Source organism: Cnephaeus nilssonii (assembly GCF_951640355.1).
Source record: "Cnephaeus nilssonii genome assembly, chromosome: 13".
Classification (NCBI taxonomy): domain Eukaryota; kingdom Metazoa; phylum Chordata; class Mammalia; order Chiroptera; family Vespertilionidae; genus Cnephaeus; species Cnephaeus nilssonii.
The window spans coordinates 52,260,079-52,278,551 of record NC_137084.1 but is presented as its reverse complement, the minus strand read 5'-3'; the positions used below and the strand labels follow the sequence as shown (position 1 = coordinate 52,278,551).

General features: G+C 36.9%; 1 protein-coding gene across 19 annotated transcripts in view; it reads left to right on the top strand.

The window, feature by feature from the left end:
* The window catches only part of DLG2 (discs large MAGUK scaffold protein 2), a gene marked incomplete at its 5' end in the record, with an annotated part of 1,931,014 nt that overhangs the window by 1,421,570 nt on the left and 490,971 nt on the right, over positions 1 to 18,473 (top strand). The window lies entirely within an intron of this gene.

Here is an 18,473-nt window from a genome sequence, read left to right as displayed (position 1 = left end):
CTCTAAAGTAAACATCCTGTAACCACCACCTGGAATAAGAATAGAACTTTTCTAGCCACCAGAGGCCTTTATTTTACTTTATTTTTATAATATATTTTTATTGATTTTAGAGAGGAAGGGAGAGGGAGAGATAGAAACATCAATGATGAGAGAGAATCATTGATCAGCTGCCTCCTGCATGCCCCACACTGCATGTGCCCTGATGGGGAATCGAACCATGACCTCCTGGTTCATGGGTCTATGCTCAACCACTGAGCCACGCCACCAGAGGCCTTTCTATGCACCCCATTGTGATCACAGCTCCTTTCCACCTTCCAATTAATTGCTAACCTGGCTTTTCTAGTCATCACATCCTTACATTTGTTTGTTTTTATCACCCATTTACTAGTTTTATGCATCCCTGGACACTATTTTAGTCTAGTCCACCTTTTTAGCTTAATATGTCTTATAAGTCTCTCTTCATCTATAGAATCCCCTCCATCACTTTATTTTCTGCTGGGGTTCTTGTCCCAGCATTACAAAGGGTTCAGCAATCTGGAGAAAGGAGCTGATGTGTAGATTCAAGAAGCAGTCCAAAGACGAAAGATAGTTTTGAAAGGCATTGGGGGTCAGAGGAGCTTCAGCTAAAGGAGCTAAAGACTACTCCCTTGACTCAGGACCCCTGCTTTTATTAACACAATTTGCCCTAAGGCAAGATGGAGACATACACTTCAAAGGGTAAGGTTTCAAAGGGTAGGGTTTACAGAAGCATTTTTAGATTGGGGAATAGCCTACAGCTGTTCAGGTGTTTGGCCAACAGGAGGCAATAACATGCAGATTAAGATGCTCTGAGCTGTCTGGCAGCAAATGATTATCCTATTCAGGTTTGGGGGAGATGCTTTTTAGCCATTCCCAGATGATTCAGCCCTGCTGACATGCTGGAATTGGCTTCTGGCATTTTCCTTAGAGTTTATCTGCTGAGGAACCAAAGTCATTTGACCTGTTGAGTTTTCGAGTCCACATCTCTGGTAAACTCATGATATTGTTCAATATGTCCCTATCCTCTGTATTTTCCACAAATTGGCAGCTGGACTCAGAAGTATAATCAGGTGATCCCTTTGGCAAGACTATAACTAATAGTATGCTCTTTTATAAGAAAACAAGTAATACTAATTTTTACTCTTTTTTAATGTTAGTAGCTATTAATGTTCAATTCTTAAATATATTATTTTATTATATAATAAAAAGTGGTGAAATGGTAATATTGTAATTCTATCATAATTTTTCATTTATTATATGAAATTATTTTATTATGGAGCACTTCCTCTCATCTATTACACTTATAAAGTTCATATAGAAAAGGCACAATAAGTGATTGATTCTTTCCTATTATTTACATGGTTCACAAGAAAATGAATTGGTTCCTCATCATCCTCAAAAGGTGGCCAATCAGTTGCATTATTATTGCTTTTATTAATACTATTATTAGTAGTATTATTATGAACTTATAGATTTAAACATAACTAAAACAAAGAGAAAAAAGACTAAAAAAATAAACACAGCCTCAGTGTCCTATAAGTCAATATTAAGCAGTTTAATATATGTGTAACTGGAGTCTCGTAACAAGAGGAGGGAGAAAATCAGTAGGAAAAGAAAAAAATATTAACTAAAATTTTCCCAAATTTAATAATAATAATAAAATATCAACACAGACCCAAACAAGAGAAAGACAAGCAAATTATATATATATTTTTTTAGTATATATGTTTATATATATACATATATGTGCCAAGTCAGGTGAATTCATAGTATGGTATGAATTCACCTGACTTGGCACATATATATATATATATATGCCAAGCTACCGGAACGAGCAGAATGACCAGAATGACCAGTTGCTGTGATGTGCACTGTGGCCGGCCAACTGGCCCAATCAGGGGCGGGGCTGACCAGTCAACCTCCCACAGCCCCTCCCCACAACTGGCCCGACCCTGATCGGCCCCGATCGGGGCAGGCCAGCTGGACCCCATCCGTGCACAAATTCATGCACCGAGCCTCTAGTAAACTACTATAACAACAACAGAACACAGGGACACAGAGACACTGCAGAAAATCAAAGATCAAATAATAAAAGCAGCCAGACAAGGGAAACATTACATACAGAACTATTATAATTATTACTGATTTCTCATTAGAAACGATAGAAATCAGAGGCCAATGGAATGACATTTTTAAAGGACTGAAAGATAATGTGTAAAATGCTGAAGTGCTTAGACCAGTACTTGGCACATAGTAAACACTAAATAAAGTTTAGTTGTTCTTACCTGTATTATCAATATTCTTCTTTAAAGTGATAGGGACCACTGGATAAATGTGGTCCTTTCCTCTGTACCTAAAGGATAATTTGAAGGAGTACCTTCTAGTATAAAAACATAATCTTCATGGGAAGTACTAGACCACCAGGGGCCATGGTAGTTATCCATTGACATTATTCTAAAATAGCTAGTCGGGTAAATGAAACTGAAAGATCTGCATGAGATTTGTTGCTCTTTTTATTCAAGGCATAGATTTAGAAACTCCATTTTGATTATATGAATGATATATAAGATGTTTTTCAACTATTTGGCTGCAAAATGATAATTAGAAAAGGGAAAAAATTAATGGATTTTCACTTAAAAGTGTAATAAAGAACCCCTTTCTATTGTGATTGGTTTAATTTATATATAATGTGGCTTTAAAACCCCCATGTGATTTAATTCTTGCTCTATTTCCTTTGTTTATAATCTTCTGTGAACTTATAGGAGAGAAGACTGCTTTATTGAATTAATGCATCATCCAGATAATATACCGTACTTTCCGGCGTATAAGACAACTGGGCGTATAAGATTTTCCTGGGTTAAAAAGTTGTTTTATACGCCGGAAAATACGGTATATTGGACTATGTTGATGGGATTAGATATAATGGATTAGATATATTGGACTACCATATTTTCCAGCGTATAAGATGACTTTTTAACCCAGGAAAATCTTATACGCCCAGTCGTCTCATATGCCGGAAAATACGGTAATATTTGAGAAGATTGTGCTTATTTACATACTTTTTACCAGTACATATCTCTCTTTCAAATCCATTGATTAGATGTCACTGCTCCTCCCAGTTTTAAATTATAATTCTCTACAAAGCTGAATTGTCATACTTGTTTCCCCAAAGTGCCATTCTCTTTTTTTACTCCCTTGGCACATTTGCATACAATATATTTCCTGCCTTCGTTAACTTCTAATACTTTTGATAGTATGGTATGAATTCACCTGACTTCATGTGTCAAACTTTCTTCTCTCTCTGCCTTCCATTTCTCTTAAAACACTTAAAGCTCTTATCACATTACCCATTTTATCACAGGTATTATTATGCAGCTATATCTCTAATCTTGTCCAATCTTATCTAATAAAAGAGTAATATACAGATTGATCATCACTGCAACACACAATATAGCTGCCCCCATGTGGTCAAAGATCCTGCCCCCATGTGGACACAAGATGGCCACTACAAGATGGCCAGCAGGAGAGGGCAGTTGGGAGGCACACGGCCTGCAAGGGAGGGCAGTTGAGAGGGACCAGGCTTGCAAGGGAGGGCAGTTGGAGGTGATCAACCCTGCAGGAGAGGGCAGTTAGGGGTGACCAGGCTGGCAGAGGAGGGCAGTTGGGGGCAAACAGGCTGGCAGGGGAGCAGTTAAGCATCAACCAGGCTGGCAGCAGAGTGGTTAGGGGGTGATCAGGCTGGCAGGCAGAAGCGGTTAGGGGCAATCAGGAAGGCAGGCAGGCAAGCAGTTGGGAGCCAGCAGTCCTGGATTGTGAGAGGGCAGTTGGACATCCCTCCAGGAGTCCCAGATTGGAGAGGGTACAGGCTGGGTTGAGGGACAACCCCCCCGCCGTGCACGAATTTCGTGCACCGGGCTTCTAGTATACTTATAAAAATATTTCATGGTCCTTTAGAAAGTGAGGAACGTTCTAGAATAGTGATTAAACCAAATTCTCACAGCTGTCTGAAATAGACCTACATCCCAAAATCACTGAACCTATACATCCAAAAGATCTGAGCTACTTGTGTCAATCATTGAGATATTCATAGTTTCTGTACATTTGGAATTGTGCTACCTATTCCCGCACAGTTCCAAATGTAGACATTGTTCATTAAATTTCATAATATATACAGGTAGAGACTCTTAGCAAGATAAAGAACTCATGACTTACACAATGTGTAGAATAACTGGGGAGGATTCACTAAGAAGGTGATCTAAAAGTAAGGTATTAGAACCCAGATCTGTAATTAGTCTCATTTTCTCCGATGGGAAAAGCTAAGTGTAATGAATATTTTAAGAGAGTTTGGGAAGTAAAATATAAGATAACTAGAGGCCCAGTGTACAAAATTCGTGCACGGGGGGGAGGGGGGGGTGTCCTTCAGCTCAACCTGCAACATCTCCAATCTTGGATTCCTCTCACAATCCAGGACTGCTGGCTCCCAACCACTCACCTGCCTGCCTGCCTGATTGCCCCTAACTGCTTCTGCCTGTCAGCCTGATCACCCCCTAACCACTCCCCTGCCAGCCTGATCAACGCCTGACTGCTCCCCTGCTGGCCCAATTGCCCCAACTTCCCTCCCCTGATGATCTGGTCACCCCTAACTGCCCTCCCCTGCAGGCCTGGTCACCCTGAACTGCCCTCCCCTGCTGGCCTGGTCACCACTAACTTCCCTCCCTTGCCAGCCTGATTGCCCCCAACTGCCCTCCCCTGCTGGCCCGGTCACCCCTAACTGCCCTCCTTTGCCAGCCTGGTCGCCCCTAACTGTCACTCCCCTGCAGGTCTGGTTCCCCCCAACTGCCCTCCCCTGCAGGCCTGGTCCCTCCCAACTGCCCTCCCCTGCTAGCCATCTTGTGTGTTGGAGTGATGGTCAATTTGCATATTACCTCTTTATTATATAGGATAATACCTAAATATATAAATATGTGATTTATAGTTTATAAAGAATTATCACATTTGTCTCATTGCAATCTTGAGAGGAAGGACAAAGGGAATGGAAATTCTGTGAATACTAGTACTTATGCTGTGTGGTTCCTTTTGATACATTATCATAATTATCACTGTGATAATATGAGGTAACTCATATCCTCCTGATAAAACTGATGACGAAAGAAGCAAAATAACTTGTTACAAAGTCGTAAAGCTTTTAAGTGATAGAACCAAAGTTTGTGCCATTAGTCTTTCTACTATACCGCACAGTGGTCATGGCATGTATTATACCCATCTTACATCTTTGAAAAAAGACCTATTGAGAGTAACTTGTTCCAAAGTCCAATTATTATTTATCATGTAAAATATGGCATGCTTTTTTTTCAAGTTTTATTAAGATATGATTGACATTCTTCACTGCATAAGTTTAAGGTGTACAGCATAATGACTTGACTTACATACTAGTATATTGTGATATGATTACTGCAATAAAGCTAGTTAAGGATTCATCATCTCATATAGATAAAATTTTGAAAAGCAAAAAAGGGAAAAAAATTTCTGTTGTGATAAGACCGGTTAGGATTTACTCTCTTAACAACTCATACATATTACACAGTATTGTTATCTGTAGTCATCCTTAGTACTTATTTGACTTATAACAGGAAGTTTGTACCTTTGACTTTTATTCAATTCCCCCTCCCCTACTCACCTTCCTCTGAACAAATCTGATGTCTTTTTCTATGATTTTTTTTTTGTTTTTTATATTCCTGATATAAGTGAAATACAGTATTTTTCTTTAGCTGTCTGACTTATTTCACTTAGCATAATACCCTCAAGGTCTGCCCATGTGGGTGGTCACAAATAGCAGGATTTCCTCATTATTGTGTGGGAATGAGGAAATCTTGATATTTGAGCATTTGTGGCCAACATTTATATCACAATTTCTTTATCAATTTATCTGTCAGTGGACACTTAGGTAGTTTCCATGGCTTAACTATTGTAAATAAAGCTGAAATGAACATGTTTGTGTTTGGGGTTGTATGTATTTTCAGAAGTTTAATTGCTGGATCATGTGGTAGTTCTATTTTTAAGTTTTTGAGTCTCCTCCATACTGTTTTCCACAGTGGCTGTACCAGTTTACAATCCCACCAACAGTGCACAGGATTACCTTTTCTCCACTTCCTCACCAGTATTTGTTATCTCTTATTTTTTGGTGATGGCCATTGTAATAGGTATGAGGTGATATTTCATTGCGGTTTTGATTTGCATTTTCCTTATGACTAGTAATGTTAAGCACCTTTTCGTGTACCTATTGACCATACATATGTTTTCTTTAGAAAGATGTCTATTTGGGTTCTTCGCCCATTTTAAAATTGGATTCTTTCTTTGTATTTTTGGGGGTTTTTTGGTTTTTGCTGTTGAGTCATCTGAGTTCTATATATATTTTGTATATTAACTCTTTATCAGATATATGGTTTTCAAATATTTTTTTACCATTCTGTAAGTTGTCTTTTCACTTTGTTAATTGTATCTTTTACTGTGCAGAAGCTTTTGTGTCTGATGTCATCCCTCTTATTTATTTTCCATTTTGTTGTTTGTCTTTAGGTGTTATATCCCAAAATTCCAAAACCCATGAATTTTTGCCAAGACCATGTCAAAGAGCTATTTTTTGTTTTGTTTTGTTTTTGTGGAACTTTCATGGTTTTAGGACAAATATTTCAGTCTTTAATTCATTTAGAGTCCATTTTTGTGAATGGTATAAGATAGGGGTCTAGTTTCATTCTTTTACTTGTGAATATTCAATTTTCCCAGCACCATTTATTGAAGAGACTGTTTTTTCTTCATTGTGTATTCTTGGCTCACTTGTCAAATATTAGTTAACTGTATATAATTGGGTTTATTTCTAGGGTCTCAACTCTAATCCATTGATCTATTTTGTCTGTTTTTATGCTAGTATCATACTGTCCTAATTACTATAACTTTATAGTAAGGGTTGAAATAAGAAAGTGTGAAGCTCCTGCTTTGTTCTTTTTCAGAATTGTTAAGCAATCCTTAAAGAGTTTTAAACAAATAGCCAGATTTATTTGTAAAAACTAAGCCTACTTGAGTGAAAAGTATAAGATTAAAGACAGAGGCACATACTGCAAGCTTTGTGTGACATAGAATGTATACAACATAGAATGTATTGTTGTAAAAGTTAAAGGACTTGATATAAAATATCTTAATCTCCAATGAAACGAATGTTATGGCAAAGTAAATGTACCTTAATGCCATTGCTGTATAATTGAAGACATTAGCACTTGTCATACATAATCCATTAAGAGAGTCTCTTGCTTAATAGTTTCGTACAGTTTCTTTAGCATATCTGAAATCATACAATAAATACTGGAAATACTGATTAGCCACTTCATAAATCTGATCCATAGTAAGTAAGTTCTTCGTGGTTTCATACTGAGCAAACTGTCCTTGCAAAAATAGGCACTTGTTGTAATTATCTCAATTATATAAATCTCATTCTTAGGACCTAAGCTGAATCCAGATTTTATAATTAGTTCTTTTACACAGATGCTCCATCAGGATGATCAGGTGAAGTAGGGAAGCCAAACAGCTGCTGAAAAGGCCCATTTAAAATATTGCAATTGGTGAATTATAATATGCTTATAAATTAATTTATGAATTTAGGGTTATCTTTTTAGCAGATTACAAATGCCTGTTTGTTTTATATTTTAAAGTTTGGTTTTATGAATAGGCTGGGACATTCGGGTAATGGGAGAGGGAGGAACCAAGAAAAGCTAATATCTCAAACTAAATCATGAACATAGAATTGAAGGGAAGTTTTCCCATGTGAGTTATAATGAGTGACAACTAAATATAATTAGGAAAAAGGGAAAATGTGGGAAGGAAAAAATGCTTTATCATACAAAATTGAGCATCCTCCCAACTACACAGAATATACTTTAATGTATGTTTTACACAACAGCTAACACTAATAAGGTAAATTGTAAAAGACAAAATCTGATCGTAAAAGTTTTCAAAGGCTTCCTATTGCCATTAATATAAGGCCCAAACTCAACACGGCACCTCTAGAACTTCATGAGCTTTTCTTTCTCCAACTTCAGTCCCCATATCTCATCCTAGCCCCATTCTCTCCTTGATCATAGTGATCTAGGCTGTTTGTACCTTTCTACAGGCTACTCCTTCTCTCTGCTTAGTATTCCTTGAGGCCTCTCTTCTTCCAGCCATTCAACAGAGCTCAGCTCAGCTGTCACTGTCTCCAAGAAGTCTTCCCTGACCTGACTCTCTACCTTTCCTCCAAAGCACTGGCTTATCCTCTGTTGTCATTTCTTCCACTTGGTCTATAAGCTCCTTGAAGACAGGGATGGTATCCTATTCATATTTATCTTTCCCAATACTACTGTCATGAGTTGAATTATGTCCCCTGCAAATAGATTTTAAAGTCTTAACTCCCAGGACCTGTGAATGTGACCTTAAGAAAAATAGGATTTTTGCTGATGATCAACTTAAGATGAGGTCATTAATATGGATCCTAATCCAGTATGACTGGTGGTCTTATCAAAAATAAAAAGGAATGTTGGACACAGAGATAGACACACACACAGCGAGAACATCATGTGGAGATGAATGCAGAGTTGCAGTAATACATCCATAAACCATGGAATGCCAAAGCTTGCCAGCAAACCACCAGAAACTTGTTGAGAGGCCTGGAATAGGTTTTCCTCCACAGCCCTTAGAAAGGAACTAATGCCTTGATATGGACTTTTAGGCTCCAGAATTGTCAGACAATAAATTTCAATTTTGTAAATCACCCAGTCTGTGGCACTTTGTTCCAGTAGCCTAGAAAACTAATGTAGCCTGGAGCTGAAAGTTTTTAATGAATGAATGAAGTAACTCACCACATTGTTTTACCAGCCTGAGCCCTTTCTTGTACAGTTCTTTATAGCATGCTTATGGGAACAGGATTCAGTGATCTTTATTTAATTCAGTAATTAATTTTAAAAATTACTTTTGGTGTATCTACTTAGTTCATAACACTCCTTGGGAACATAAATAAAAGCATTATTGTTCCTTCTAAAGCAGTCAGCTGAAGTATACACATCTCTATTAATGTGAAATGCTTGATATTTAAAAGTATACCTGTGCTGTGTGATTATTTAGTCTATGAACACATCAATCATTAATTCATTCTCAAAATACTTATTGAAAAATTACTCTATGCCATCACTGTGCTCAGCATGGCCTATTTTATGCAACCCCTTCTTTCTAGGGTCATATTATTTAGTTGAAGAGAGAAGATAAATGTACATAAAAGATTAATTTGTAAAGTGATTTCATCTAACTGCTTACATTTTCTGTGCTTATATCCAGACTGTTGAGAATTGCTGAAGGAAAAATAAATTACTAGAGGAGTAATAGCCACTAAACCTTAACTAGACAATCAGCCATTCCTTGTAACTTGTCTGCATTTCTCCAATGAATTATCTCTTCCATTTTCCTTAATAGCTATTTTAAAACTTCTGTACTTTCCTCAAATCTCTGACCTCACTATTTTATTCATTCTTGGTCAATGTCCATACTTTCTTGCTATCAGAATGAATTAAAGATGAGAACTCCTTTAATGTTTTACCATTAAACCTATATTCTTAACCTTTATCTACAGCACCCCATTCTCCTTTCTACCTAACTGAGGAGAGAAAATGTCCTCCTATCTCCATTTATTAACGTATCCCAAAATAATTTATTAAGCACACCATCAGGGAGTAAATGTAAATTGGTGAGTATAAGAAATATAATTCCTTTCCTCCTGGAGCCTGTATTCTGCCTAACTTGTTGCTTTCACCTAAACTATTTTTATTTTCTCAAATAAACCATGTCATCTCTCAATTCTGGGTCTTTGAATACATGTTTTCCTCTGCAGGAATGTTCTCTCCCAACTCCCTTCTTTTTCCTGGCTCACTTTCACCTTCCAGGACTCTGATTGGCTATCAGGACCTACAGTTAGCCTTCTATGACACCCATACCCTACCCAAGATAGGCAGCCCATCTCTGTGCTCCCATAGCCCCTGTTCCTCTCTTATCAACTTACCACTCGATTTTTATTGCCTCTTTGTCTTACCTTCCACTAGATAAGAACCATAGCTTTCTAGTTAACGGATATAACCACAATGTTTAGGCCAGTATTTGCACTTAATTAGTCATCAGTATGTTCGTTGAATGAGTTAACTCATTCTATTTAAGTAGAAGTGAAAAGGCTGATACAGATAACTGGTTCTACTGGAATTCAACTTAGACATGCACTACCATAGTAGGTTAGAGTGGCAAAGACTTGAGTTGTCTTGAAAATTAAAGTGGTGAAGGCATTTTAAATTCAGGAATAGACATACTAGCATAAAAAAAAAAACCACAGTAAGATCAGCTTGCCTGGAGGAAGCTTAGCTGCAGAGAAGGAATAGTGACAAGAGGATATGTAGAATTTCTATAGCAAATGAACAGTCAATTTGAAGTAATAGAGCAACATAATGAATGTAGATCTTTAGGGAATAATAACCTGGAAAATATTTGCAGAATGGGTTTTAGAAAATTGGAGGGAAAAACTAAAATTGGGTAATACAAATCATAAGCCTTTTACAATAAAGCAGACATGATTGGATAAGCATTTGATTTATTGAAATAGCTGGGGAGAAGAAGAATATATTCTGATAAAATATAACAACTGCTATATTATACAACATTATAATAAATATTGTCTAGCAACTCTCTGCCAAGTATCATAATAAGCCCTGGATTCAGTGATGCCAATCTCAGAGCTTCCAGTTTACTCTGAAATATTAATCTAATTGGAAAACACAGAAGACAGGAAAGAAGGGGGTTCATGAGTGCATTCTTTCAAGCTTATGAGTTTAAGGTGACGAATCAAACCCAAGAGAGTGTTGAGGTACACGAAGTTTGGGCACTTAACATAGCAGTGGGAATTGAAACTATGGAAATGGATTCTCTACAAGAAAGAGATTATGGAGAGAATAGGATTCTATGGAGTGTGCCTCAAGGAATAACTATTATTCTAGGGAAGTGATTATCAAATTTAGCATGCATCCCCCAGAGTTTCCGATTCAGGATCATCTGGCATGGGCCCCAAGTTTTGCATTTCTAACAAGCTCCCACAATGATGCTAATGCTAGTGGGATAAGGACCATATTTGGAGAACCACTTTGTGGTTCTAGAACAATAAAATGAACATAAAATGAAGAGGGAAGTAATAAGAGAAGGAACAGGGCAGTACAATGTTATGAGCGTAGGAATGCAAAAGTAATCAGTAGAGTTGTGTGAAATGCAGAAAGAGCAAAAGCCCATCAGAAATTTTTATGCCTTTTGGAAGAAAATTCTGTATCAGTATGATTTCCATTAGAAAGGAAAGAAGAGCTAGATATGTGTACAACCACTCAGACCATAAGAATTAGATGCTGTTCTTGAGGCTGCCCTAACAAATGACCACAAACTGGGTGGCTTAAGATCTATTCACTAGTTCTGGAGCCTGAAAGTTTAAAATCTAGGGCTCAGCAAGATTCATTCCTTCTGGCAAGTTCTGAAGGACAGTTTGTTCCACATCTCTTCTCTAGACTTTGTCAGTTTCTGCCAATCTTTGTTATTCCTTGACTTGCAGATGCATCACTTCAACTTCTGCCTCTGTTATCACATGCATTCTTCTCTGTGTGTCTGTGTATCTGTGTCTAAGTTTCCTCTTCATTCAAGGTCACCAATTATTAGATTAGGGCCCACACTAATCCAGTAGAACTTCATTTTAAATTGATTATATCTGCAAAGACCCTGTTTCCAAGTAAGGTCACATTCACAGGCACCAGGCCTTAGGACTTCATACTACCTTTGAAAGGGACATAATTCAACCAATAGCAGATGCCATATGAGTAGACGGTGGTGTATGGAATGAGATGGATGAGATTGAGAAGGGTGTGTGTGAAAAGGAAACAGAGTTAGTAAATATATGCTGTTTAAAAGTTTCAGCTCTTAACAGAAAGGAGGCTGTGGCAAGTTTAAGAGATGGTATTTTCAGGATAGGACAAAGCCAGAAGAGAAGAAAAGCAGTGAGTAAGAGACAGAATATTTTAGAGGGGTGGGTAATAATAAGTAAAGTCCTAGAGTGGAGAGGAAGATTTAGACTTAGAAAAAAGGACTGATATTTATTTCATTGAATGAAGGGAAAGCAGAAAGGATTAAGTATAGACATGGGGACTTTTAAATAGGCATTAAGGTGATGTGTTAAAACGCATGAGTGGGTATTATGAGGTCCTAAAAGAAAAAAATTTGGAACATTGTGGTAAATTAATAGGGTGATCTGTGAGATTTTTTAAGCAGGATTGAGAAAAATCCAGAGTAAGAAAATAAAGCTTTGGCTTTTAATTAACCACACCTACAGTGCCCACTGAGATTAATTAGTGTCTCAAATTAAAAGAAAAGGTACATTTCTGATATTTATTTAAGCAAAAAATTCTTTCTAAAAGAGAAGAGATGTGAAATAGTCTGTTATCTGTGTAGACCAGATCCACTGTATTTTTGGCTTTTTTGTTGTTGTTGTTCTTAACCAAAATGCATATACATTCAGAAGTTAAGTTGCCTGTGTACGCGGGTGTTTTCTAAGAGGGGGCTAGCTGGTGTTCAGTTTGGATTTTGTGTTTCCTTTAATAAAAACATGTAGTCAAAATGTACAGAATGCCACTAGTGTTTTCTGTGAAGCAATAAATACCTTACCTAGCAGATCCTAGATAAATTATGTCAGAAGCAGTCTGCTTAATATTGAATTGTGCCTGGCCAGTGTGGTTGAGTGTCAACCTATGAACCAGGAGGTTACAGTTAGATTCCTTGTCAGAGCACATGCTCATGTTGTGGGCCTGATCCCCACTGTGAAGTTTGCAAGAGGCAGCCAATCAATGATTCTCCCTCATCATTGATGTTTCCATCTCTCTCTCTCACTCTCTGTTTCTCTTACTCTCTCCCTTCCTCTCTGAAATCAATAAAACTATATTTAAAAAATAATAATATTGAATTGTTTAGAGAAGCCTCAAGATTTCTCTCCCAGTCAACTCATATCAGGTGAAGTTGAACCAAGTTACTGAATGACTGTAAGACTTCATGGGGCTTAGTTCTCTACACCCCCAATGAATATATGGGTACATTGTAATCATATGACTTTTAAGCATTTAGTTTTTATTCTGAGCTTCTCCAGTACAGTATCAGTCTATCTTGCCAAGACTTCTGCTTTCGTTCTCCACCTCTCACTCACACTTCCTCCGTAGCGTGGGCAGGCAATAAGGGAAAAGGGTGAACTGTGTTCCTCTTGTTCTTTCTTTATAGAGTGCAGAAGAGATTTTGTGTGGAAAGAGGTTAAATTAAAGGTTTGAACAAGGCTCAGGCATTCCCTATGCCTACATCTCTCATGTTAATGCGAGGAATAGCAATTTGGGGATATGCAAGAACTATGGAAAGGGGAACCCAACTGTAGGTAATAGATGTAAAACAAATTCTGTTTATATATCACATGTTTGTCAAACAGATCAGTTTTTTATTTATTTCTTGGGAAATTGGGTTTTTAAATTCCACACACTTTTTTCCTTTGCTAGAGTGCTAAAATATGCAGATTTTTCTTCCATGATTTTACTTATATTATTCTGTGTCAGTTTCGTTTCTTACCAGCACACACGTAGGCATATTTAGTATAATTCTTAATAGCCAAACATTTCACAGTAGAAAGTGTTAGAGTCAGTGTTTGTAGTGAGACCTACCAACTCTTTTCATGGAGTTAATTTTACAAATGACTAGTCTACCATGGAACACATGAAAATATGTGATGTAAATGACAGAGCTTTTAAGATTGCAGTTCTGAAAATACTCAGAATGTAAGAAAACACAGACAGGCAATTCAATGCACCCAGAAAACAAATTAATGAACAAAATGAGTACTTTACCAAAGGGATGGAAACTTTAAAAAAGAACCAATCAGAAATTCTGGAAATGAAGCGTGCACTTAAGAAGATTAGGAATGATCTACTAAGATAGGAAACAGAGCCAACCAGATGGAGGAAAGAATTAGTGATAGCGAAGATAGGCAATGACACAGATGGAAGAAGAGAGACCTGAGCATAAAGAAAAATGAAAGAGTTGCACAAGAACTATCTGACTATATCAGAAAAAGCACTATTAGACTAATAGGCATACCAGAAGAAGAGAGGGAGAAAGGAATGGAGAGCCTATTCAAACAAATAGTGGATGAGAACCTCCCAAACCTATGGAAATAAGTAGGTCCTTGAATCCAGAAAGCAAATAGAACACCTAGTTACCAGGGATATTTCTTAATTATGGACACTTCTTTTCAAAACAATGACCAATTCTCTAAATTGGAACCTCCCCTCAAATCAGTGTTTTGCTATATTCAGTGTTTCTTACTCAGATCTTTACAAGTATTATTGTATTTACACCGTTAGGGACCAATCTAGCTTATTTTATCATAAATACATTTTTAGGGGGGGATTGCTAGACATCTACATCTCAATAGTCAGCTCAATGGAGCTGGAATTTTATGAGCATCATGTGACAGAAGTCAGAGCAGCTGACTCTAGTCATTTAGTCAGTCTGGAATCCAGAGGATGTGTTGGTTTGAAAGGTGCATTCTCTTTTAAAAATTCTAACTTAACCTTCAGGACACATCTTGGACACTAAACATCTGTTGATTCTTCTCCTGCTCTTCTAAGTCTTGCTTACATAACACTAGTACCATAAGAGAACTCATCATAACCAGTTAAATAATGCCAGTGTGTCTAGGTGTCTGTTTTTCAAAACAATTTATGGAGGGAAGAGAATTTTTTTTTTATCAAGCATCTATCATATGCCAGTTACTATACAACATAGATATACTTATTCCCTCATTACAGATCAGTAGTTTACACAGTTAGTAAGTGAAAGAATCAGGATGCAAAGCTGGCTATGCTGTTGCTGTCAGAGTTCACCTGAAGCAGGGTAACATCTTAACAGTCATCGACTGCAACTACAGCCCTCTTCTTTTCAGCTGTCCCTCACTCACTAAGTCGCAAACTTCATCTTTAAGGAGAATCTTTCTAAGAGACATGTGGCTTTTTCTGTCTTATATTTATTTGTACATTCATTTTGCATGTAATATATACTTATAAGGTAACTACAGTTGTTCCCCCTTATTCATGGGGGACATATTCCAAGACCTCCAGAGGATGACTGAAATTGGCTAGTACTGAAGTCTGTACATACTGTGTTCCTTCATATATATATACATACCTATGGAAAAGATTCATTTATAAATTAGGCACAGTAAGAGATTTACAGCAATAACTGATAATAAACTAGAACAATTAAAACAATCCTATATAATAAAGAGCTAATATGCTAATTAGACTGGACAGCAGAACAACCTTCTGGAACGACCTTCTGGAACAACCAGTGGGCAGGGGGTGGGGCCTCAAAACAGCCGGGACGCAAGGCAGCTGGGGCCACAAGGCAGTTGGGGCTGAGAGGGCCAAGGCAGCCAGTGCTGTGAGGGCCGAGCCCCTTGCACGAATTTTGTGCATTGGGCCTTTAGTATCCTACCTAATAATAGACCTCCTCTATGCCCACAGCCAATCAGAGTGAGTATGCAAATTAGAAGGCCAAAGATGGCAGCTGCCCAGCTGCTCCAGGTGTGGAGTGGCCAGGCAGGGCAGGATACCTGCTATGAGAGGGAGTGTGGGGGTGAAGGGATCTACAGGAGCCGAGTGTCAGAGAAGACAAGACTGCAGATGAAGACGAAGATGGCAGACTCCAGCCTAAGTCTGATGCAAAGAGGAAGAAGGCAGACTCTGGCCGGAGCGAAGGCCTGGGTCCTGGGTGCTGGAGGAAAACCGGTGCTGGAAGCCAAGGGAAGGAAGGCCTATTGCACGAACTCTTCGTGCAACAGGCCTCTAGTACTATAATAAAACTTATGTGAATGTGGGCTCTCTCAAAATATTTCTTTGTACTGTACACACAGCATGGATACACTAGAAAAGAGATGATTCATGTCCCAGGTGGGACGGAGTGGGACAGTGAGAGATTTCATCATGCTATTCAAAACGGTACACAATATAAAACTTATGAATTGTTTATTTCTGAAATTTTTAAGATTTCAGATGGTGGTTGATCATGGATGACTGAAACCATGAAAAGCAAAACCACAAATAAGGGGTACTACCATATATAGCTGGCCTTGTTCTATTGCATAGCATAAAACAGACAAAAATTCCTGTCATCATGAAGTTTATATTTTCACCAAGCAGACAGACAAAAAATAAATAACATAAAATACATATATGGCTTGTGTAGTATATTACAAGGTAATAAATGCTAAGGTAAAATGAAAATTAGAGCAGAAGAAGCAAGTGGAGTGCATGGTTGGGGGATAGTATTAAATAAGTAGGTCAGGTTGAGAAACCTAGAGAAATTGAAATTTGTACAAAGCTCAGAAGAAAGTGTATTCCAGGCAAAAGGAATAACTAGATAAATGCCCTAAGGTAGAAGTGTGTCCAGTGTGTTCTAGAATTATCAAGTCTGTGAGTGTCTAGAGAGGAATGAAAGAGGGAAATATTAGCTAATAAGGGGAGAGAATGATCCTTTAATGTAGAAAGCCTGCCCCTGCTTCGCTAGAATGTATACAAGGAACTCCCAGTGCCTCCAAACTGATTATTTGGATGGTCTTTTTGCTCAGTAGTCCTAGCCCACATTTGTCTTCATAGACTAGTCCTCCAAAAATCACTGGCATCCTCTGAGTTTAGAACATTCCTTCAGCCAGGTTCAGCCCACTCACTCATATGGACCCACTCATGAATCATTATTTCTATAGTGTTTCTAGTTAATCCATTCATTTATGTTGACCACAGCCAAAAGAAATATGCATAGCATGTACTCAGGGGTGTTTGTTGAATGAATAGATATATGAATGAGGTTAGTGAATGAATGAATGCATGAATGAATGAATGGAGGCAGATTGAATGTCATGACACAGATGGATATCCCCACTTCTAAATAAACTTGTATTCTGGATATAGATGAAAGCTACACATTTACTTATGTTGAATTAAGTATCTGGAATATGGTTGAGTGCTGATTAAATATTAATTCTTTTTAAATGTATTCATTTCTTCTTCAAAGTAAGAGAAATCAGAGAAGATTTTTAGTAGCTTCAGAGACATTCTCTGACTCCTACTAAAAATATTTTGCTTCACCTTGAGCAGAGTCACTAGTTTAAATGTTTTTAATCCTAATCTCAGAGAAAAAATTTATTAACTTTTTAATGATATAATTTTGTCTAGAGCATCCACAGTGATTTCATTGTGCTGGTACAAACTTTAACTTCAAATGTCAACTACATAATTATTCCCTTTGTTGGATTTAAACTTGTTTAAAGTGGTGATTTGTTTCCTTAGCTCCTCTGTAACCTAGATTGTCTGTGGCATTTACTGTTGACATAGTGAATCAGAGTCCCTGGATTTGTTTTAACCTTTTCTTTCTACAGTATGGAATGACTTCTGTAGTACTCTAAGTGCAGTAGATTGATTCTAGCATGTGGCTATGAAACTTTTATAACTATATTTTTAAGCACCCTATAATCATATATAAATACAAAGTAATAGGGTTAGAAAACATTAACTGATATATATTTTGAATTTCAAAGGAAAAGCCAATTAGGTGCATTTTATTTATTCTGGATCATCATTTGCTTTTAAAATATTTTTTTTTAATCTGAGGCAAACAGATACATGTATAGATCTGTGGAAGTCAGAGCATCAGTAAAGAATAATTACCCACTTTAGTAGGAAATTAGTTAACACTAATTTTAATTGCTCTATCAATTTAAATCCATTTTCCATTTATATTAACAACTATTATATTTAATTTAACAAAAATCATTTTATTCCAAACATAATTTCAGAGGTGTTTCTTTATAATTTGCTATGCCACTGTTTCTCTATTAACTAATCATCTTAAGAGCACATAGTTCTACTTAATATTCAATAAAAGCATAGTGAAATGGAGTATTTTTAAAAGTGTTTTTCATTATTTTTGTATAAAGTGCCAGGTAGGTGTGTTGTTGGTTTTTGTTTTTTTATCATAAAACAGGTGTTCTAGTTTTTTAAATTAGGTTTCTAGGTATGTGTGGTTAAAAAGAAAAAAGTCTTACACCAAGTAAGTTACAGAAATTTTCAGTTTTTAGTAAAAAGAAAATATCACTTGATATATATCTATCTTTCTGAGTAATGTGCATGTTAATTATCATTATAATTTTAAAATACAATAAAAATATATGCTATAAGTATTATTCTGAATGTATATTCAATCATATTCTTAAAAGGATATTTTTATACTTTTAAAGATTCTATAAGTCATTATTTTTAAATGACCTCATAATGATTTTAATA